The 24,383-nt window shown below is 40.3% G+C and overlaps 1 long non-coding RNA gene across 3 annotated transcripts in view; it reads left to right on the top strand.

Annotated features, from left to right (window-relative positions):
* The window catches only part of LOC134170561 (uncharacterized), a 104,809-nt gene that overhangs the window by 11,424 nt on the left and 69,002 nt on the right, over positions 1-24,383 (top strand). For all 3 annotated transcript variants that reach the window (XR_009967308.1, XR_009967307.1, XR_009967309.1), the window contains exon 2: positions 16,107-16,230. This is a non-coding gene — a long non-coding RNA (uncharacterized LOC134170561). The remainder of the gene's footprint in view (positions 1-16,106; positions 16,231-24,383) is intronic.

The following is a 24,383-nucleotide window of genomic DNA, read 5'->3' as shown; positions in this document are numbered from 1 at the left end:
TTTTTTAAGATTTTGTTAGGTTCTGAGGAGCTAGGACACTTTTTACCAGCTTACTTCTGTGTTGCTTAATACAGCCTAAAGCACTGTTTGACCGTGGACAATATGTGTTGTTGAGTAATATCAAAGCCTGTGTGGGTATTTTTGACATACGTAAATGCATCCATATGTGTGTTTTTGTATACAGTAAGAAAGTGGTATCATTGCTCAAAAAAGCAGACTGTAGCTATTAAACATATGCTAAAGCTCAGAGTTTCCATTAATTTAATATACCATGTGTAGCTGCAGAGTATACTGTACTAACAGGAGATTCCCACTAAGCAGCATTTGGATTTGGGATCTCATATGTTTTGTATCACTTCCTTGTCTTGACTCCAGCTTAAAAGTATTGAAGTGCTTTTTGGTAAAGTTCTTCCCCCCTTCCTTTTCAAATACTCTCACAAATTGTTAGCTTCAAATTTAGTAGTGTGGTCTTTGTGGTGCCAAAATGTAATGAGAGAACAAGATCTTGGCACTCAAAGTGGTTGGAGTGAGTTTTGCTACCAGTGCACTTCATTCTTGGGTGTGCAGTCTGACCTGTGCAGGTTCCTGAAAGGAAGGCCAGGACCTTTGTGGGCAGTCTGAGGCAATAGCTGGAGACTGTGAACCAAAGAACCTTTCACTGGGATGTAGTGACTTTGGTATGAGCCAAGGCTTCCCTGGTCACACAGAGCTGGTTGGCCTGCTTTCCCTGCTGGAAAAGACAGTAAGGTTAATGTCTGCCTTTGGAGGTTGAGGCTGCAGTGCACTCTGGGAGGTTGGATTGAGCCGAATGGGCCTACTAGCCAACAAACGTAGGGAGGATTTAGAGGAGAGCGCTTTTACTTGCTCTTGGGAATGTGTAGCCAGGTTGTTAGCTTGTTATTGTCTAGTTTTGTGTTTTATTGTTTTCTAATGCAGCTCTTCAGGCTACATGGGTTAAGCTAGTAAATACACTATATACTACTGGATATATCTGACCATATCTTTGTTTCTCTGTGTGGACAGTCCCTAGGAAGACACTGCCAGGAAGCTTCAGGCCTATGTGTGGTGGTACTTTGTGCCTAGTGCTGTCCGGAAGTTGAGCCTTTTGGGCCTGAAAGGTATCACAAAGTAACTGTTTCTTTGTTAAACATTTGATAGGCTGGACATTTTCTGTTATCCCTGCCCTGAATTGTCATTATTGGCTCCTAAAATGCTTGCACCACTTACTGAACATGTAATTATTTAGCATGTTGTTTTCAACTGATGCCTTTTGTATATGCATTGTTGGGTCAAGGCAAACTGTGTTCATTCATGCATACAGACCTAAGCCTGCCTTCTGCCAAAGCAATTAAACTCTAGAAATGCACCACAACTGTGGCATCAGTCAGCAATGTCAGAATCTGCTTGCATAGCAGTGAGTAAACTGTTCTTTTCTCTTGTGACTTACCCGTGTGTGCTCTCTCCTTTTCCCTTATTCTTGGTGGAGCCTTAAGAGCCGGATACTTGTCAAATCCTATAACGTGACGTTAAACATTTGACTTGGGGAGAATGACATGTTGACACTTTTCATAATAATTGCTTCCTACACTGGAAACCTCCAGCTGTTTTGGTAGAAATAACATGATGTGACTGTGACAATAATACAGTCCCAAAGCCTGCAGACTGAAAATAGAAGCTTCTCAGCCCAATTTTAGTTGAAAAATAGGGGTTTAACCTTTATGGCACTGATCATAAAGGTGTCTACAGGTGGAAATTAAAGGAATCCCAAGTTTTGGCACATATGCATGGGTCTTTGGGTGGCTTTATGAATAAGGATTATTTTTATGTCTTTGCAGCAGTAAATGTTAGGAATGTCCTTTGAAGAGGAGTAGGCTTAGATCCTTTCTCTGCTTTGGAAAATTCAAATTGCAAAATCTGTTTTGCAGGATCCCCCCTATTCTGTCCTTATGCTACTTAATGTAGGCAGCAAAAGAATCTCAAAGGCTCTTTTGCTCTGAAGAGAGTGTATGGCCAATCCAAGTTGAATGGAAAGTCATCTAAAGGTTAGTCTGTTGTGAGACAGCTCTGGGGTAGCTTTTCATCCTATAAGCAAAATTATTGATGTAAATAATAGTCACTAAAATTGAAGTTGAATGGGGAATATTTATTTTGAATATCTTTTGCTCACCGGAAATGTTAAAGGCATACTTACTATCCAGTTGTTAATGAGACATGTGACTGTTCTGTGAAAAGATGAATATGGTAACTGTATTTCATTAGCTATTTCTGTGGAATTAGTGCTTCTGGTCTCCCCATCTCACCCATCCTCTCTCCCCTGCTAAAAACAGGGTGAACATACATCTGCTAAATCTTTAATGTCTCTAATGGCCTCTTGATCATTTGCATTTCAGATCCTTCTTTATACACAGTTGCAATTTGTGATCTTGGAATGTGCTGGTGGTTGGAGCTGAAGGTGCTGCTTATTATTATTTTCGCCATTCAGCCCTAGGATGGAACAGATCAGACTCTGCCGTGTTATTTCTGAAGATTCACTGCTGAGATCTCAGCATCGAGAGGGTACAGGCTCTGCTAAATGTATTCTAAAGGGAATATGCATTTATGCATCTTCCTTTTTGATGACAGGGATTCAGAGAAATCATTAAAAAAGAAGGCATTTGTTTGAGACTGTAGCAAGGCAGGTAGGCAGCAATGTAGCTGTAGTCATTGCCCACTCTGTTCTGAAGGTGGTCCCAGAAGTCCCATCGGGTGACTTCATTAGGAGATGAGTTAAAATCAGTTAAGTTCCATGTGTTTTGTTGGGGGTGACAGAGCCACTGATGGAGCAACTGCTCTAAAAACCACCTCATGGAACTGAAATATATCATTAAACCGTAGTCTGCTTTTAGAAAATAGAGTACAAAGACTTGAGTGTAATACAGGTTTCTTGAAGGAACCTGTTCAAAGAACAAGGTACTTTCTCATCCTGCATCATGCTGAGGTTAGTTATGCCATATGTCACTATAAAATAGCAAATCCAGGAATAAATTTCTTGGAATACATTTATAATAGAATATATACTATATTTTATCAGAATATATAATATTCTATTTTTACAGTATTCTGTTATATAATATATACAGTATTCTAGCCTGGATTAAGTTCTCTTATGTCTGTCTGAAGAAGACTTGGTAGTTCACCGCTCTAATTGGAATTTTTTTTTGACTTATGCCAGTCACCAGGCCATATAATCTACTTTCATTTTTCAGTAGTAGATACTGCAGCTTCTTTGCTTTGTGTGAGGTACATTAAAAAGAACCATTTTTATTAAGATGGCAAAACAGGGCTGTAAGCCACTTGTAAAAGTGTTTACTTACATCTTGAAGGCTTTGTCTTTTTGTAGGAATAACGACAGATACTGTGGCTGACAATTTTTTTCCTCCCAAGGCAGCAGTTTCTCTCCTTCTGGGCCCTATCAGATCCCACCTGATCTTCCTTGGGAACTCTTCCATGCTTCTGTGAGCGTGAAGTTATAGGAGACTGAATCTGGTACATATCTGGTATGTAAACCCTCTGCTCTCACTGAAAGGTGGAACTAGATACCAGGTAACTGGATACTGGGTTTCAGAATTTGCTAGTTGCAGTTCAAAGAATACACAGATGCTGTATCTCCTGTTTTCCAGCTTAAAATGTTAGACCGAAATGAATCCTTCCATGTTACATAGGATATTTTTTTTATGGCACAATCATTCAAAAGTCTCAATAGCTTTCTGTGTTTAGACACAGCATTTTAAAGTGCAGTGCCAGCTTTACTCCAAAAGGTTCCTAGCCCTTATCTTGGGGAAGGATACTCCTTACTTACTGCATGACTGTCATTATCACTTCCAGTTAGCTGTTCAGTGAGCCACTGCAGGAGGACCGCAAATAGATTATTTGAGCTCCTCCCTTCCTGTAGTGGGTCCATGTGGATGCTAAGCTTGCCAGAGAGGTTTGTGGTACATGGGCCCTTGGCTGCTGTGGATGCAGACCAAGTGCCAGTGCTGATTCTCATCCCCCAGCCTTTTTTGTAGTGCCGGTGACAGAACAGAGCAGTGGTAAGTCTGTTGGACCCTGTTGAGAACAATGTTAGATGCCCTCAAGTGTGTCTGTTTTTCATCCTTTGAGAACTTCGTGAAGTTTCTGTGTGATTTCTTATCTGCCTTGAGGGTTATCTCTCCTGTCATGGATTAGAAACCCATGCTGGCATCTGTGCTGCTTAAGGTTATGAAGTGATCTGAACAGCAGTGTGTTTGGATGCTGTAAAACTGGACTTGATCTGTTTTGCTTGATCCATATGTTGTTGACACACGTATATGGGTTGAAAGTGACGAACTGAAACGTGACCTAGATGATGAGGGAAATGTTCAGCAGAAATGGCCATAGGTATGGAGTAACTGGTGAAATTTGTTTGCATTTTCCGACTGTAACTTAAAATCTGGTGGTTCTTTGTTGACTGCTGTGACTTCCTAGTATTTCAGCCAGCCTCTTACACTTTTTAAAAATCAGTTCTTGCCTGCAAAGTGATTCTTTCTGCAAGATATAAACTGTGTTTTGTAATTGGCAGTATCTGCTTTGCAACTCCCTCTGGATTTTTACAATGCATTTTACTTCTGATTACAGTTGCCTGGCTGTTGGGTGTCATTAACTACCTTTATATTTAAGTCTGTCTAGTTCAGCATGTGGCTTTGTGGCAGCTTGTGTTCAGTGTTATTACTGTTTGTGTACAGGTACAGCAGTGGTAGTTAGTGCTTGTCTTGCTTGTAAGGTCAAATGGAAATACAAGGTATCAGAGGTGATGTTGAGGCTGTTCTGAAGGCAAGAATACATGGCATTTTAAGAAAACAGGTATTTGTTAAGTTGTTTGACTAGTAACAGGGGAGGATCTAATAGTCTCTGAGTATGACTCCATGTATTTCATGGCCATTAAAATATATGGACATTAAACATGCTTTCTCATTGCTGTAGATCTTAACTCTTAGGAATGGGAAAATGGGCTTGCTTTGTAAGAGAACTCTGCTCTTCTTCCTCATAGAAGGGTCTAAACCTGAAAAAAATAGAGTATATTTAAAGAATAAATAAATGGCCTGTTTTTCTCTAATTTAGTCACTTGCTCTTTTTAAATGGCTCTTCCCGTCTGAACAGCAATACAGATAAAACTCTGACCATTTAGGAACATGAGTCTGATAGCTTTCATAAATTTTACTGCTTGCAGAATCTGTGTTTTGTTGACCAGAAGACTTTGTCTCTTTTTCCTGTCTTATCTCTGTCTCTAATAACTTGGTTTTGACAGACAATATTCCATAGTTTAGTACTTCAGACAGACACTTCATTATTGAGCAGCTATACTCTAGAGGAGCTTCTGATGTAGTACGTCTTGCTCAGTCTGTTAAACCAAGGCCTTCAGAATGCCTGACCACACTAATGGCATGGTTTTGTCACCCCTACTTCCAATTTCTAGTTGGTGACTCGTGCCACACATTGTCACCATATATCCTTTTTCCAGCAGTCCAATTTACATATTGCTACCATTGCACTGGAAGTTGTAATAAATTTCCTTTGGTGGCAGAAAGCTATTTGAATAATGGCTGTGTCTGAAACTGTCATCTTAATACCTTCTGAGCTTGTCATCTTCCTGGAGCTTATTACTCAAATTTTAACATCCTGTAGCTGATGTCCTGCCTGCATGGTTGTCTTTTAAAACCCTGTGAACTTTCCATTGCCTGCAGTGACACTGCGAATACTGGCAGTCCTTTAAGGTTTATCTAAGGAAACAGACTTGAGTCCTCATGTGTGCTGGATGAGGTGCTGATCACCTTCAGTACCTCCTTAGATGTTTTTAATGAAGAATAGGTGGGAGCCTTCTGGAACCTTGTCACAGGAGAAAGCTTTAGCTTTTGTTGTGCATGTATTTTATTACATACTGTCTTGGAGTGGCACGTCATTTACAGACCATGCATAATCCAAGCACTTTCACTGAAGTTATATACAGACCTGTCTCTTTTCTGTAACCAATTCTTCTTTTCCAATTCAGTATTTATTTATTTTTCCCTAAAGATCTTAGAAATACTGGTGATCAGGGGAAATGGTTGAGTCCACATGGAAAAGCTGAAATGCTATTGGGTTATGGTTTGCCTTAGCTAAGGAAGGAGATGCTAGGAGCTTGTAAACCAGCCCTGAAAGTTGTTGAAGCTTCACTGGGAAACAGCAGTTACTTACGTGGAATGTGTATGTGACTGGCAGTTGTTGCAGGTTCCTTTTTTTTAGTCAAATGCACTGTGGGTACAGTTATTGTACAGGAGGTATTGTAAATAGCTGTTTGTTCTACTTGTAAGCATGCAATCTGTCTTATCCTGCTCTCTTCTTTAGGCTTTGTATGTTGTTGCTTACCGCATTCAAATTTGCTTTGCACCCTCTGACTTGACTAGTTTGAAGCAGTACAGAGAAAATGAATGTTGGGGCAATCTATAGCACTAGGACGGTTTTGTGGAGGCAAACCGTTTGCATATAATAGATGAATTGAAGTTTTTCTGTTAATGTCTTAAATAGGCTATCTATTCTTCAGCCAGAAAAGTGAGGCCATTTTCATCTATAGAAGGAACTCAGTCTTTGAATGGGTCAATAAGCAGGTGCAAAATGAAAATGGGTGTCAGAGAACAGCTGGCTCCAGGGCTGATCAGATCCCTGTCATGAAGGTGCAGTAGTTGGAGGGGTATAGTGGATAAATGTTTGAAATGTCCTTTCCAACAGAATGAATCTATAGTGTTTTGTTTTTTTGTCAGTGGTGCTGTTCAGAACCAGGTGTTGCAAACCAGTACTGATATGTAGCTTTTGCTGATGACCATTTTTGCTCTAAAGGCTCTGACACAATTTCCAGTGGAATTGCTGTGCGTTTGGCTTGGGAGCTAGTGGGAACAAATATGCAACATGTGGGAAAATAAAAGTGTCATGCTGGAGACTGGGAAGCTGTGAGTTCAGCTCGTGCTTGCTCCCTTTGATGTCCCCAAATAGAAAATTGGTATGTGCTCGCATATGATGAAAATAGCCAGTATTCTTAAAAAAACCCCAAACTATAAATCTGATTAAGATAGACTTGCACAGGCTGCCACCTTGATCTGTGCAAAACTGGAATTGAGGCCAAAGCTCACCTGCTGTTGAGGTGCTCAAACCCTCTTCATTTCCTGGGGTTTCATTAATATTGGTGGGAGTGAGGTGGTTTCAAGCAGTTCTGGCTCGTGCTCCTGATCACAAAATGCCTGGTTAAGCACACAAGTGGTCTCACTGTTTCAGTAATACCTTGGTAGACATAATATGCAAGTCTGCTTTCAGGACAGTGATTTCTGGGGCTTTTTGAATACATTTATAAGGGGGTCTGATTTTTTTTCTCCTCCCCCCTCCCCCCCCCCCCCTTCCCTCCACCAAGTGTGCTGAAAATAAAACCCCTTGAATGCTCCTCTTGTTGAGCACTTCCATCTTCCGTATCAAGTACTGCTTTGGAAAATTGTATTTGGTGTCACTGTTTATTATTGATAAAATTTGGATAGAAGCATGCCCAAAGAGTGATACAGTCACAAGTGCTCATGGAGTGAAAAACACCTTTTAAAAGATGTTATATCCTAGGTAAAACAAGGTAGAAAACAAGTTTAGAAAATGCCAAGAAAGAAGAGCATTGCCTGTCTGTTAATCTCTTCTCTGCCTCTAGGTATTGGTTTTTGAGCTGCATGTAGAGTTTTATATCCTACCTATAAGTTAACAGACTGCCTCCCCGTAAGATACTTAGTGCAGTTTGTTGCCCTGTGCAGCATTCCACTGATTTCTGTACCTTGGTTGTACAAGCACATGCTGAGTTGTTGGAGCACAGACAGTCTGGCAGGTGGCTGCACAGTGCTTAATTACAAAAGGGGAACATGGGTTTCCTGTTGAACATGTATGTAAACATAATTCAGGCATGGAGATAATGCAGAAATATTCTTTGGCCAAGTCAGGAAGCAAAACAGGATAAAGAACCAGGCAGCAATGACTTTGGTGAGCTTTGGAATTAACTTTGTTGGGTAGTTCCTACTTTGGAGCTGTAGCACTAGTGTCTGTTGGGCTTCTGGCATCAGAGGTGGAGAAAGTCAGACCTGCTTCCTGTGACGGGAATCAGAAGGCAGCCAGAGGTGTGAATTAGCTCTCATGTATCTGTTCAGCTACTGTTTATAAGGATCAGCTCTAGCAGAGATTCCATTTTGGTTCCCCTTCCCCTAGTAGAGGAAAAAATTTGTGGAAGGTATCAGCTATGTCACTACTACACAAATGGAAGAGGTTACAGTCATCTAGCTTTGAGACCTGTATGTCAGTTGGGTTTAACTGACTCATAAGACATACCTGCTTTGGGGTGAGGGGTATGCAAGAATATGTATAAAAGTTTTGAAACACAAAGCTGAATTGTTTTATGTGTCAGCTGAGTGTATTAGGAAAGGCAGTCTCTGAGCTACAAACTGCTATGTAAAACTCATTGTTTAGTCAGTTGTTCCCAGCTTGAACTTTAGTTTATTTATGTGACACTGGTACTTTGAGATTGCAGTGGAACTTCGACATTCGTTGCTCTGAGCACTGCATGGAATGTACCCAGAGAAGCCCTTCTGCCACTAAAGAACTGCCATGTCCAAGTAAGCAAGGTAATTGAGCAGTGCTGGTCAAATGTCCAGCTTGAACACAAGTCATCAAGTCCAACATCTCATGAAGTGGAGTGTGTGGCCTCCTAATCAAAGTATGTGTGTTTAATACAGCCACTGAGCCATGAAAAAGCTGTTGTAAAAAAGAGTAGGTTGCCAGTGCCTTGAAGGTACATATTTGCTGGACTTGAAGGGAAGGTGTGTTTTTAAACAGCCTGTGTTTTTGGTGTTCTAGCTAAGCCAGCTAATGTTTCCACACTCACTTTGCTCCTGGCTTTATGCAAGACAAACTATACTCTGCCTGCACAATAAAGAGGGATAGAGGAGGAGCTGGGAAGATAACTGTTGTTGGAGGTAGAAATACAGAAATTGGATTGTGCTGCTATGTTGAAGGGGTAGTATGGATGGAAGTGCCACGTTTGATGCTAAGCTGCTGGGAAAATGATGGCATCTGTTAAAATACGTAGCCTCTGCGATGTCTGAGAACTGTTTTATTTTGGGTTAGGATCTTAGCACTGAGGGTGATAAGGAATATTTTTCTTCTGGTTTTCATCTGTGACTAACTGATAAATAAACTAATGTGCTGTTAGTGTGAAACGAGAACTGAATTATTCATCCTTGTGGTTTTTGGTGTGCTTTGTTGTTTTTTTTTCTGTGAAGACATGGAAGTCAGGAACAAACAGTGATAATAAATTTTGGTTTGTATAAAGTCAGTAACTGACTGCAGTACTGGAACTAGATGTTTTAATAAATGCCTAACCAGCTGTGTGTTTTGGGCAGGAACTTCATGAATACCAAGAAAAAATAGCTTTTTCAAAGTACCTGGTAGATTGCAATGACACATTGAATCTGTTTGACCCAGGGACTTGCAGAGGAATAATTCCTGTCTACAGGAAAGCTGCCTACATACACAAAGACTGGTAAATCACTTTGGCGAAGCTCACCTCCTTTATCAGTCAGAGCAGACCTTTGATAGGATGTGTCTTTGATTTTCATCACCCTTCCCTGTTTATCATTTAAAGAAGAGCTAAGATACCAACAGGTATTGAGATGTCTGCACTTCCAAAGGTAAAGAAGTATTTTCATTAAGGCCATTTCCCCCCAAATTTCTGAAAAGATTAATATATGAGATGTTTTAATGTATCATAATAAAAAAATAAAGGCTGTATCTGCATTGTTGTTCAGAAGAACAATATCGAGTTGTCCTGGAAAGTGCTGTCCTGTTCAGGGGGAGTCCAAGTGGAGAGGAAATAATGTGCTGTGGCCCTCAAGCAGTAGTTATGACTGTTGTGCTCCGGGAGGCCTTGCGGAAGCCCTGGTGGAGGTTTCTGTCCCTGCTTCCTGGCTCTAGTTTTGCTGTGATCTATTTAGGTGGTAAATATTCAGCAAATATTCTGTCTTGAGCTATGTACAGCAGGTAGCACATGGGGTCTTGCTCTGCGAGCACTGTGGCAATATGAATAATAATCCTTAGGCTAGGAAGCAAAGCATGTTTTCCATTTGCAGCATAATAGCACTTTACATTCCTCTGCTGTCCTAGGTTAGATGCATGCTGACTCAGCAACACAAGGAGACACTACAGAAATCTCTTTACTTATGCTATGGGCTTGTGACACTCCTTCCATAGCCATGTAAATCAGAAGTAACTCTGCTGAAATGAATGTTTTATGTACTGATACATAACTGTGGGAGAGAGGAACAGATTTATTTTGAAAAATGAGTACAGCAGCTTGCTTAACGTTTCTTTCCTTGCATTAAAAAAGCAAGATGTGTTGATGATGTTTTTCTAATGGGCTCTAAAGACTCAGCCCTTAAAATGAGTGGGTTCATGAATAAAAGAATTGTTCCTAGCAAGGGAGAACTGCCAAAAAATATGCTGAATTTATGGCACTAAGAAAGAAATACTGATGTAATAAATGAGTTAGTTTTGCCATTTGATTATGCAGCTAACGTTATGGGTACTATAATCTTTAAGTTGTTTCCAGTTTGTTTTTTGTTTCTTTCCTTCATCATATAAATACTGTAAAGTAGTTTCTAGTTTAAAATGGGTGAGTAGTGTTGAAAGGCAAACTTCCCCTTGGTCTTTCTTGTGTTAACTTGCACGCTACCAGTGGGTGCAATTGCCCATCAACCACATGTTGGGTTACCAGCATACTGACCAGCTGTCCTGGGTGTCTGCTCTCAGTAGGTGACATGGATAATATCCACATGTGAGGAGCCTGCATTGTGCTGATAAGTGCTCTTGTAATGTATATCTCTAAAATACTGCCTTTCATTATAAACCAAGAACATTGTGAAGTTTTGTGTTTTGCCCATCTAGTGACTCTAGAAGAACAGGTTAAAGGACTACTTTCTATAAGGTTAAAGAACTTTTAGGTTTCATATTTTAACATGAGCAAAAAACCCTAAAAGGTTTAAGGACTTAGGGTTGCTTTTTGACTTTGTAATACGCTCTGCTGTGGACCCTGAGGAGTCAGCATTAGCCCTTAGGTGTCATGTTGCCCCAGAGAACAAATGTTGGAGCCTGTTCTGAAAATTGAGAGAACAGGGAATTCGAATTAACAAATTTGATGATGGTTGTATGAAGCTGTGACTGAAAACAAATGCCTGGGTGAAAAGATGGTGGTACACTCTTCTGTATCGCATTTACGGCAGTTTCCTGCACATGGAAAACTCAACATTTATTTCCCCTATCTGCCTGCTTCCAGCTTAAATTTGCCTCATCTCCTGCCCAGGTCTGATTGCAGGTTCCCAGCCTCTGAGGTTTCCTGGCCAGTAGGGCTGTGAAAGGTGCTTGAAGCTTGAACTTTCTGCCAGCAGAGGAGGAAACCAAATTGGACTTCCTGCATCTTGGCCACATTTTTTCACCACTAGGGCATTGGGTGAAAGAATGTCACTATATCCCGTGTCAGCTGTGTTTCAGAGGGAAGGGTGGTAGCTGTCTGCTTTTCAGTAGAAAGATCTTCAAGCGGACGGTTCACAAAGATGTTGTAAGGTGTGTGAGCTCTAAGAGAAAGATGGACTCCTGCAGGAGAAGCAAGATACACTCCTGAAAGAGGCCATTTAGATGGCAATTTAGATAATATTTAGCTCAGCGTGAGGCTTGCTGTGAACACCACTTGGATGTACTGACTGTCTCTGTGGTGCTTCTGTAAGCTTTAAGAGCCTCATTCACAGTGATGGATGGCACTGGTGAGAATTGGTGAGTATCTGTGATGCTCTGTGTTGGTAGAAATAAGTCTTTTTGGAAAGCTGATCCTTGGCTTCATAAGTGTGCAGCTTAACTGCACACTTCTGAGGGACTCATCAGGGCTGCAAAACTGGAGTGTCTTGCGTACGTGGTATTAAATGGGAGGAGAATTTTGAATCCAGGAGAACTAGAAGTTCCCTTAAGCAGAGGAACCCAATGTTGCTTGTTTTGTTTGTAAAAGCATGCGTGGAAGAATCTGTGAATGTATAGATCTAAGGCTGTGGAATGGATGGCTAAGGCCTTGTATTAAAATCCATTTTTTGTGGCCATATTGGAGTCTTGCAAAAAAACCTGCTGGCATTTCATTTATGTGAGTTTTGGGTTATCTTAGAAAAAGGGCAGATAACACTCTCCAGATTGCCCTTCCTCAGTTCTTTCGCTGTCATTCCATTGTAACCTTGACTGTTACAATCTTGCTTAAGTAACATGAGGGATGATTTGCATCAGAGTCCCTGCCCCTGTTAGTCCTCAGATCTTTGCCTTTGATGGTTTATTTTCTGACTTGCTTTGTTTGTAAAAGGAGGCTGAATGTAGTATGAGCTAAGGGCTTATATTTGATAAAATGTGCTATTAGAGTGCTAGAAAAATCAGGACCTATAGTTTATTCAAGTGTAGCAATTCCTGAAATTCCTAATAAATCAGGATATGGTTGGCCTTTTGAGAGTGGTTCTTGCCTGTAGGATCCATTAGTGTCTGAGTCTGTAGCTTTTAATTTGCCTGAGGAGCTCTGAATTCATAAGGATTTTATTCGGGTTCTGCAAAGGAGGTTTCATTTATGGTTGTTGTTTTCCTCCACTGAAGGAAATGCAAAGCTATTACCTGTAAGCCTGCAGAGGTGAGTGGCTGGGGCTTTGCTTCTATCAGCTGTGCTGGTGGTAAATCTTCCTGAGGACAAGGCAATGAATAGAAAACCTAAGCTTTAATTGACAGGCTCAGACATGAAAAGAGAGACCTGTTTGATGCATTTCTCATTACTGGGCCAACAGAAGGTCAAGCTAATTAGTTCTCTTGATAACTTGCTTACTTCACTGTGGGAAAACTTGAATGTGTCTGAACAAAACTGGTTTGCAATTCAACAGAGAATTACCTTCCAAAATCATTAAAGAAACATTAAGGAAATCACAAGTGTAATGCACCTGAGCAGATTACAAGGTTCTGTTAAAATGGTGCATATTTAAAATTAGATACAGTTTCTGCCTTCATTTAATGCACCTTCATCTCTTTAATGAGGACTCTTGTGAATTTTATAAAAGGGGAGTGGAAACTGTCCCAGGGCAACACTGTTTTACCAGTTGTTGTCTGGATCTAAGGCCAGATCTAAGGCTGATAGTACTTTATCTAGTTTGAGTCCAGTGAGTGTGTGCTCTGCACTGAGGCTGGTTTTGCCTCTTACGTTTGTCAATGTGTATCATAATTATTTAAGGTTAATGTGGTCTTGGCAAGGGGAAGTTAGTCACGTTAATGTATTGCAGTGTTTTACCTAAGAGTGAAGGATGTTTACAGCTCCCTTGGGAGGGCAAGTCTAGGGAAAACAAGAAGTTGGATTCCTGAAACAGAAAGTAGTTCGCCAGTAATGCAACTACTTTGCATGTTGATACATCTAGTCCAAAAAGCACCATGGGTTTAGCTGCTTTGTGCAGTGGAGGAATAAGCCTCTAGGGGTGTACTTGAACGCTTCCTGAGAACAGTGTCAGAGATAACTGTCTTGTAAAGTGATTACTTTTTTCCTTAAACATGCTCTGTGATTCACATCAAAAGGGGATACAGATCTTGATGGTAGAAGTAATGTACAGGTGAACTAATTGTAAAAAATGGGAAGTATTTCAGTGCGTATTTTTCTGTTGGCTTTCTCTTGCAAAAAGGGCCCAGTTTTAGTAGAATACAGCAAAATTTGGCTTAAACACAGGGGTTAAGATTATTTTTTTTTGAGAGTCCAAGTATGAATAATGTACTAAATTGTCTACTTTTGTCTTTCTTAAAGTGTGTTTAAGTCCTAAATATCAACTCCTTAATGTCAGTTTTGTGTTTAACTTCCCCTTTGAGACAGAAGGGGAAAAAGCATTTTCATTTTTGTTTGTTTCTGTAGTTAATCCTTCTCTCCTTAACACCTTCTTCTGTGGTCTATTCCCTGCTGGCTCCTTCTGTTTTGCCTTGACATCTAGGCTTGGATCATGCGTAAACAACACCTGATGGTGTCAGTGGGACCACTGCATACATGAGTGTCCTCGCAGTAGTGCCCTGCCAGCAGTAATGACATTCCAGCCCAAGTTTGACATTGATACCTTTTCCAAAGGCAGAGAGGAACTTTATCACATGCTTGTGTTGAAAAACACATGCATATGATTTTAAAGGGTTTTTCTTTTTTTTTTTTTAACGTGTCTGAAAGGCAGCCCAGCCCACACTGCTGCTTTAATAATTCTTCAGTATGAAGCCGTATATACGTGTGTATCTGTACAAATTGTGTGTGTATATAAGAAAAAACCCGGAACTGTGAGCATCCTACTTTTTCGTGTTTAATATTTACATTAGTCAGTTGCTAAAATGAATCTTTGAATTATTTTTGGTGCATAATTTATTTTGATGTGTCTGTTACTCTTTTGACTTCCCAGACAAATCTAAAGAAGTCATTTAAGAACCTTTTTCCTTGAGACCTCAGACACTATTTCTGTAGCTGTTGTCAATAAATGGAAATTGGTTTCCATGTGCCATCAACACATAGTCCAGTGAAAAGATCTTTCTTTTTGCTCTGGAGTTTAGAGTTCATTCCTTGTTTTCCACAGAGCTACATAAGAGACATGATCTGGTTGCAGTTCAAATACTGATGTCACTTCATGCAGGTTTACTGTGTGGCTTGTAATAATTAGAGACCATGTGTAATGGTGCCTTTTCCCACATTTGGATTTGTGTTAATAGACGGCAGCTGCTCTTTCTGTTACTGAAATAATCACAAACTCTTTTGATTCTGGTGTTAGTGTGGATGAAATCATATTACTGGTCATAATGTTTACTAGTCTGAGTGTTCCCCTTGGCTCTGTGTGACAAAAACTGTGTCTAAGTGAAATCTGTTTGAACTGTATTTGGACACCTTAATGAAGTTCTTTTTAAACTGAAGTCCTCCTGGAAACCTACTATTAAAAATTCAGGATTTGAGTTTTGTGGTATATATGAAGTCTAGGACTGATCTGGACAGAATGAGTTTTGTTGTGTAAATGGTGAATAAGGAGTCACACTGATCTGCAGCTAAGACCAGCAGTGTTTTTACTACTTGACACCTTTGTTCTTCCTTACGTAAGCATCTTGATAAAAGAGGAAATGTACTCTAATATTGGAATCGAGAAAAGTTATTTGTTATATTTGCAGTAATATATGAGTGGTAACTGTACTCCTGGAAGTGGACGCAAGTGGAAGTCATGCTAATACTCTGTTTTCATGGCCTCATTGTGTAAATACTTAAGTTCTTCCTTGTCATGTAGGTCCATGGGTGTAGTGCACACAGATTGATGAGCATCATGATAAAATCAGGGGTCTGGCTACAATGTGTATGTCATCCCTGGATGGATTGTTCTGTAACACTAGCAAGTGCTTTGAAGTCTTTTTGAAGCAGGCTAGTTTTAAATTAGTACATTTAGCAATGACCTGCTTCCTATTTTACTTTGGATCAAAGCTTTGAGGCTGCTGTTCCGCAGCAACAGGCTGTAGAAGTTTGGGTGGGTGAGGAATTGGGACCCTATGGGACTTTTGCATGCCAGTGCACTGGAAGTGCAAAGGTCAAATGGGAGCCCTGAGCCCTAACCTTAACATAGCACTGTCTAACCTAGCAGGCTGCCCTTTGCTAAACCTTGAAGTGCACAGTTTACAGTTGATACTAATCACATACCAGTATTAAACACAAATGCAGTATGTGCTCATGGAAGAGCAGTGAGATGTGGGTCTGTGTGAGTGAATAGAAGTAAAGGAAGCAGAGATGGCAGCTCATGTGGAGGAGGATTCAAAATACAAAGTGTTCCACATTTATCTGGGAGAAGAGAGAACTGAAGCCATTAAGTTACCATTACTTGACTCTCTTTGTCTCTGAACCACAGAAACAGTATGCACATTTTAATAACGTTGTGGTATGAGTAAGGACATCATTGTGCACAATTCTTTTGCTGACTCTAGTAATAAAGCATTCTGCCCTTTATTTATAGGACTGCCTCAAGGATCTGACAAGAGAAATTGAGTATGCTGCCAAGATATTAAATGAAATTCCCCAGAAAGACATTCAGTGCACTAAAAGAGCCTCAAAGGCAGAAAGGGAAGGAAATGGGCAAGGTAAGTCATACATAATGATCTCAGTTGGCGTCCATTGATCTCATCCAGAATCCTTTGAGAGTAGAATATCCATAAAAGTCTTTTAGATTCACTTGGATATTGTGGGTAGTGTTTGTGCTTACAGACATGTACTGTGCAGCACTAGGTGAACTGTGACAAGCCATTTGCTTATGACCCAACTAATTAAAAAATAAAAATAAAATTGTTGGCTCAGTCCCTTGCTGTTAATCTGAAAAGTCAGCAAAGGAATGCAGATTTTATCCAGAATATCATCATTCTCTCTGTAGTTTACACCTGTTCTCCCTGAAGGAGAAGCACCAGTAAGGAACTGTACTAAAAGAGATGAAAGGTCCCTTGAGCCTGTGCTTTGTCTCCAGTGGAAGGCAGTGATAGATACTTGGGTTGAAGATGGGAACAGGACAAGCACATAGAGATGTTCTTCAGAACTGTGATTCTTAGCTGCTGTGGCTTGGAACCTTTCTGAACCATGTGGATTTATCTACTTTGGTTTTGAACTTTGAGTTCCCACTCACAATGAACTATGTGCACCCACACAGCCTTGTACAGGATGTTCCAAAGGTGAATTATATGTTAATTTCAATTTCTGTGTTGTGTTCAATGCTTCCCCTGAAATTTCACTTGATGCTTCCTAGTTCTTCCATTGTAGAATTCACAGGTGCTGACCCTTCCTGTTATGCTTCATGTGACTTCAAATTTCCCACCCTCTATCTCCTTTCCTACCAGAGAAATTCTCATCTACTTAAGTTGTTCCTCATAACAGAAGTTGTTCTGTTCATGTATCTAACCTACCTGCTCATGAAGCTTTTGTTGTAAAAGGAAAAGGGTGTTTGAGGGGAGAGCTGTCTGTAGTTCAGTTTTGTAACATCCCTGGCCTGAAAATGGAGGTCTTGAGATGAGAAAACTCTTGTTTTTCACCATATCCAGAAGTTCTGTGTTTCAGGTGGCTGTGTAAAGCAAAAGGTATTGATATCTATGGATCTTTGACAAACATTTTTATCTTTTGGGAAATTGTATTGTGATCAAAGGAACTGCTTGTGATGTGAGAAAAGCACTAATAAGTTTTGAAGGTCTTGAACACTTCTAGTGTTCAAGTTAATGTTCAAGTGTTCCAGTGTTCAAGGCGAGGTTGGACAGGGCTTGGAGCAACCTGATCTAGTGGAAGGTGTCCCTACCCCGTCACAGAGGGTTGGAACTGGATGAGCTTTAATGTCCCTTCCAACCCAAACTAGTCTGGGATTCTATGAAGTTCTGTAAAAGCACAGTGCATGGGATTTTTTCTTGGTTTTGGTCTCCTGTGTTGGGAGGGAACATGTTGCAGAGCTGAGTTTGCACTTTCACTGTAATGCTTGCACAGCTTCTTTGAGAAGATCTCATAGTAAGCACAGATATTTCATGAAGGATCAATGAAAAGTACATCCGTGTTCCCAAAATGCACTTAACACTTTTATGTCAACATTTTCCTGCAATACAGGAAGGTGATGCAAATATTTCTTAATATTACAAAGGGCTTCTAACCCATATCCAGAGAAAATGGAACACTGCTGTGTCTGTGGCTCTGTGAGTGAAGACACAGGAGCTGATCAGAAAATACGCAATCACTGTCAGCTCGGAAACTTTCTGTACATCTAGCTTGCAGTTTGCTGTGTTAGACATTGTTTACTGTTACTTAGTAGTCTTGTGCACAAATCTAGTTTTCTAACTGAGAAGGATGAAAGCATTTAAGCATGATTCGTGGTTTTTTTTTTTTTTTTGAGGTGGTGGTTCTGGTGTTGATGTGATGCCGTCAACTAAGGTATCAAACCCAAGAGTGATCATGAATCAAGAACTGCCTAAATCTTTTGGGTAGGTGGTGGTTCTGTGTACCAACATTATATTGCGAATTACATTTCTAATCCTTCTGTTTCCTCTTGCAGCAGAAACAGAAGGGAATTCTAGTTTTACTGTGTTCATGAAAACAGTGCTAGTGCATTACTGTCTTTATTTAAATGATACTGAGGAAGTGCTTGAAGCTGTAGAAACTGTGTAAGAAATACTGAGGTTGTAGTGTCTGAAACATGCCAGTCTCCTTAATTTTGCTGTAATCACTGATTTGGGTAACTGGCAGAGGGTGTAATATCTCTTACTATTTTGTTTTCCTTTGTTAAATCAACCATTTAACTCTATTCTCCAGTTTATATAAGGTAGTTCATTACATGCTTTGTATACACAGACTCTAGATAGCATTAGACAGGCAGATGTAAGCTTCATGTTTGCATCTCACAGATTTTCACTGGGGTTTTCTGGTATGCTCAGATTGCTCTGGGGTACAGTAACAAACAGAACATTCTCATTGTGACAGTCCATGTCCTTTCCAGTAGGAATGTTACCTGCATGGTACAGGTGTAGTGAGTGATGCTATTGCTGAAAAACTGGAATTTGTCCATTTCAGTTAAAACCTTAAATCCACAACCAAGAGGGACAGCACTGTGGCTAAGGATTGTAATAGTCCACATTGACACTCTGCTGGTCCAGATTTATGCTCCTGTCATGTGAGGTGGTCTCGTATGTAAATGTCATTCAGGTTTTCACCCAAAAGGAAAAGAATGTAGTGATGCCATGTAACGTGCTTTGCACACAGATCTGTATAGACTTGTTAAAAAGAGTCTAAAGCTGGTAATAGGCTTAACACAGAGTTGTTTTGTTCACCACTGAAATTCAGGAAATACAGCAGACGTCCTGTACCCAAAATTAAACTGGTTTGGGGATCTTTATTCTTACAATTGAAACAACTCTGACTGCTTTGGAAAAGCAGTGAGTTATGGCCTGGTTTGGACTTGGGCTCGGGCTCAAACACCTGTGTGACACTAAATGAAAAAAATATCTCAAAGTTTGATAAGCAAAAGATGTTGGTGTTTAAATAAAAACCCACTTTGAACCTGAGCAAATTCTTCTCCCTGCTCCATGACATTTCTATTAGAGTTTTTATTGATTGCAGAAGGAGCTTTAAATACTGTCTCTTACAGCATTGGACCTCTTCCCTAAACAGCTGCACCTAAATTCTAGCAGATGTTTCTCTATTTTAGGCTTTTTGAAACCTCTGAGGATTATTTCCATTTAAGTACATTAGGACCAAATGGTGAATTACTGAAAGTCAAGAAACTTCACTTGTATCATAAAAGTGCTTTCTAATAAATAGAATAGGCAATATCAAGGCCTTTATTATTGTCTTCTGGATCAAATTGCTACAAATTAGTCCATATTTAGTCCAGTAAAACACTTGTGATTACTTTGTATTGAATAGGAACTGTGACGAAGTAACGTGGCAGTTGAATGAGCTGATGAATTAAAAAGGAGAATCTTCTACAGCTGGGAACCTCTTTGATGTCTCATTTATTATTTCTGTGCTCCACCATGTGCTGGTGACTTCCTTACAGTCTGCCTGTGTGTGTGTGTATGTGCACTAGGACTCTCAGTTTTGCTCCTGATGTTCAGATGATAGGGACCCAAAACCACCAGCCCAAACCCCATCTTTGGAAACTGCACTGGTTAAAACAAGCAACTAAACTGGCAGGCAATCAGAGGGTGGCCATGGCAGAGACAGTAAGGGATTTTAAGATCCTCAGCTGGTAATTTTTGCTTGGATAGGTTCTCCTATTTCTGTCATCTAAATTAGAACATTTCCTTTAAATTTATAAAGTGAGTGCGTGCCCTGTCTCACAGAATAAACAAATTCATTTTCATCATCTGTAGGTGTTAATCCCTGCCACACTAATTCAAAATTCCTAATGAGTTTTTGGCCATCATTTTTGGAACAAAGCCAGTTAGAGGGATGTATTTTAAATGGAGGTAATGTTAGGAAGGATATTTATGTGAATAAGAAGCTGTAGCAGTAGCAGAAAATTCTATTTTTAGTATAGTTTCTAGACCAAAGTCTGGTAAAAAATTGTGCCAACTTCCATGTATTGTTGTAGCTGAAAGAATAAGAGAATTGCAACTTTTTCTGATCTTGAACGTCATCCTGATTTAGATCAGTGTGTTTTAAAATGCAAGCTAGCACCTGAAATTCATTTTTATACCTTCACATTGTGGCTTTTCTTGTTAATGTTTTTTTTTTTCCACCCCACATCACCTTAGTTTGTTTTGTTAAACAGAGATGTCATTTCCTTCTCACAGGGTTTCAACGTTGAAAATAGTGACTGCTACAGAAAGAAGTGATTTTTGTGTTTTTTTTTGTTTTTTTTTTTTTTTCCTGGCAGAAGAGGCTGTCAGTCGACTGAAGAACTTCTGTGTTTATGTGCTGATTGACATTTGGGTGGTTTGGAAAAGTGGTTTTGAAGTGGCTTGAGAAAATGGAAGTGATAAAAACTAAGACGTTTACTTTCATAGTTGACTTATGTCCAGCAGCAGCTGTATTGAATGGAGCAGCCCTGAACCTGGGAGGGAATGTGCTCTAGATACATACTTTATAATTTGCTTTTGCCCACAAACCAGCTTAAATGTTAGCTGTGAACTGCAAACATGCTGCCTTCGGTGATATTCGGAGGTGGTTATAGCTTTACCTGACCTTCAATCCTAATGGTCGTATCCCTTCTTTAATTTTCTCTAGATAGCGAGCTTGTCTCATCCTGAGCATTCATCTTTGGTTGCCTTGTTTGTTTTTTCAGTGCTGCTATTTCTATGTGGAGAATTGAGTTTGGGATGACATTTGTAGGAGATACTTTAGGACAATAGATTGCTCTCAATTCTGGCCTTTCTGGCCATTGCTTGGTGTTGGGGATAGCTGGACTGATGCTATCCTCAGATGGATACCATCTTTTTGCAAGCATATGCATTTCTTTTAATGAAGTTAATTGTAGTTATAGCTGCTAAAATTCTACTTCTTTTGCTTAGCTGCTGGGTCAAGCTTGAAGCCCTTTGAAACTCTGAGATCTGAGTTGATATTTTAAGCCATTTAAAATGCACCAAGGACCTGTACTCTTGCTGTTAGAAGGAGGAATAAAAGCTTAATTTTTATTTTTAAGAAGGCAATTTCTGTAGTAATGTGGCCATCTCTTACAGGGGCTATGTGCTAAGTAATGTGCAATTACTTCTGGCAGCACGGGATTACTGGTGTAATACCACTTCTCATATATTAATGGTTTTATGATTACTGAAATGATACTTCCAATCCCAAACGTATCCAGTGGAGCTGGATATATTTAGTCAAAGTTTTCAGGCTCTCTACAGGAAAGAATGAGGTGTCTAAGTGAAAATGTAGTCTTTGGAGATAGTACTTAGAAGGAACATTTTCTCTGTGTGTTACACATTAATCTCTATTTTCACTAGCTTTTTATTAAGAATTTCCTTGGAGAAAAGACTGCAAAATCCAAATCATCATAATAAAATATGAAAAGAATAAAAGGTAGGAGCTGCAGCAGGTTGCCATGCTCAGTAATGGTGTTTTCTCCTGGGTTGCTTCCATTAATGTTAGTGGAAATTGGAGATTTCATTGTATTTTTATTGTATTTCCTGTTACCAGTTGTATCTAGGAAGGTGCAAAACATCCTTTCTAACTTCTGAGGAGTACAAGTAAGAATAAAGGTGTTTAGAAGCATAGAGGACAAAAGACACCTGGCTGAAAAGGTATGGTTGTTAGCATGAGTTTGCTGTGGTCGTGGCCCCACAGGAGTTCCAGGGGTGAAGCCACAATTGCTCCCTCTCAGTGTCAGAGCACAGTGCGCTGGGCTCCTTCCTGCTCTGGATCTGCAGCAGAATGCACTCATGTTGCAAAAAGGATGTGAAGGGGCAGTATGACACAAGGCAGACAGGTCGGACCAGTAGCAGAGCAGTTCGCTTCCACGGATATCCTATTACTTTTTTATTTTGAGAGGGGTATAAGGCAGACATTTTTGCTTCTACCAGGAATGGCTTGTTCCGTCGTTCAGCCGGGTGTCACATTTGAAGACCTGACTAGCTGCTTGCACTCAGAGCTTTGTACAGTTGCTTGTGTCATACTTCAATAATTGCTTTATTAAACCTCTAGAAGAGGGAGGCTTTATACATCCTTTTGAATGACTTTTCCTCCCCCTCCCTGTGCTGTGGTTAATGGATTAATGTCTGCTTTTGTATAGCAGGGTGGCATCTTCTCTGCTCTGTAAGTTCAGTCACTATCATATCAGGCTCTGACATGTAGTTTTGTGTAACTTAGCACTTGTGTGCTTTGCAGCACCAGTGTGACTTTCTTCTGTTGTCGCTTGGGGTTGTTTTTGTGGATGCAGTACTGACCTGGGACTCTGCTATTGCTTCCTAGAAGAGGGATGCTCCCTTCTCCTTATGGATGTAAAAGAAGGAAGGTGTCATTGCTTTTATTTATTTATGTATTTATGTCTGTGTTTGAAGGGTGGGGGAGAGCAGGGAGAAGAGTTTTCTGCAAACTTAAAAGCTCTCAAAGGAAAGTGGTGGGAGGTTATTGTCTTTCTGGGACTTGAGAAACCAAGTAGAGCAAGAAACAATAGTACTGGAGACTCATATTTGCAGGGAAATGCATCAGCTGAGGTATTCCAACAAGCCTTATCTTCTGTCTCAGCTATAATTATGTGTCTTAGAGGCTCAGTGTACTAAGGCATGATGACTACAGATGTTATCTGCTACATGATGGAAAAACAAGCACTTTAAAAGCCAAACAAACATGGTGGTTACAGTAATCCTCTTTCCCCACAACGGTTTGTAAACCACACAAACATAAACAAATTCTATAGAATTTTGAGCAAGTGTAATCTGCTCCCATTCAGACAGAGAGGATTGTTGCTTTTCACAGCTTTAGCTTATGAAATCTGTAATGTAATTATAGTGTAGAAATAGCAAGAATGGGAGGAATTTAGCATAATGTGCAGTGAGTTTTCAACTGGGAGATAAATACAGCTATTTCAGGAAACTGCACAAATTGAGCAACACAGCTACTGAATGAAAAATACATCCTGGCCTGGAGAGCATGCTGACCTCTTCCTGGGCATGCAGCGCTGGGAGGAACATGGTGGAGTTCTGCTGCCTCTTTTTAAGCAGCAAGTGAAGATCCTGTGACCTAGGTCTTGTCAGAGGTGGGTCCCATCAAAGAACTAGGAGGAAGGCGGGGGGGAGAAAGCCATGTTTTGCTTTCCTTATTCTAGGCCTTGAGCACAGTTTACTTGCTGGCTGGACATTAGATGACCATCACTGGTTATAAGCTGCCTGCTCAAGGCCCTGGTTAGCTGTTGAACTCTGGGAAAGTCCCAGAGACTCATCTTCTGTCTGCCCTGGTGCAGCAGTCAGGAGAAGAGGGTGAAGAAAGCTACTGCTGTGCCTTGAGAAACAACCTGGTTGCTCAGTAAGAGCTTGTGTCCATCCCTTTTCTGCCACTTGAAAGTGATCTCGTGGATCTCATCTGGCTGCATGAGCACGAGAGTGTAGGTGATGCTATGGAAGTGCAAGGGTGTTTAAAAAGGCTGCTGTGAGTGTATGCATGGCCTGCTGCCCTAAAACATAAGCAATTGTGATGAAAAACTGTGTCTTTTCATGACTAGAACTACAAATATGAAGGCCTTCTTCACAGCTCTTGTATCTTTCACAAATAAATTGTGGAAGGAAGTGCCTTTCTGTTGAAACATTGGAGTGGTTTAGTTAATAATGGTCAGTTCTATGTAGCTAGGAGCTGAAACACATCCATAAATAACACCAGCTATGTATGGAACAAAAAGAATCTGCCTTGTGCATATAGTTTGCTAATGCACCTAATAATACAAATGCTGAGTAGGCTGATATTATTTAATGTGAAATCCTCTGATTTGAAGTGCCAGCGCCTCTCATCAGAAGAAGATGGGCTCAGCTCGTGGAAACTAGTATTGTTCTGTCCTTGTGATAACTCCTCTTGAAGTTTCCTGGAGTTCAGTGAACACACACTACTTGGTGTTTCTGCCTTTGTGGACTTAGATGAGTGTCTCTCTCTGGTGCAGCAGACACGTCTGTGTGGGAGCTTGCTATAGCTGACCTGACAGATGTAGCTGACTGTATTTGAGAATTCTGCCCTTAGGTTATCTGGGAGCTGACAGGAGATTAGGGTAGGAGGGGTGGAGGAAAGATCGAGAGAGAGAGGGGCAAAGATGAAATAATGAAGGAAGTGGAGAAAAGCTAAGACGTTC

Source organism: Pezoporus occidentalis, unplaced genomic scaffold (genome assembly GCF_034315485.1).
Source record: "Pezoporus occidentalis ecotype Australia unplaced genomic scaffold, CSIRO_AGI_Poc_V1 ctg110, whole genome shotgun sequence".
Classification (NCBI taxonomy): Eukaryota; Metazoa; Chordata; class Aves; order Psittaciformes; family Psittacidae; genus Pezoporus; species Pezoporus occidentalis.
The sequence above is the reverse complement of the archived record's forward strand: the minus strand, read 5'-3'. Positions and strand labels throughout refer to the sequence as shown.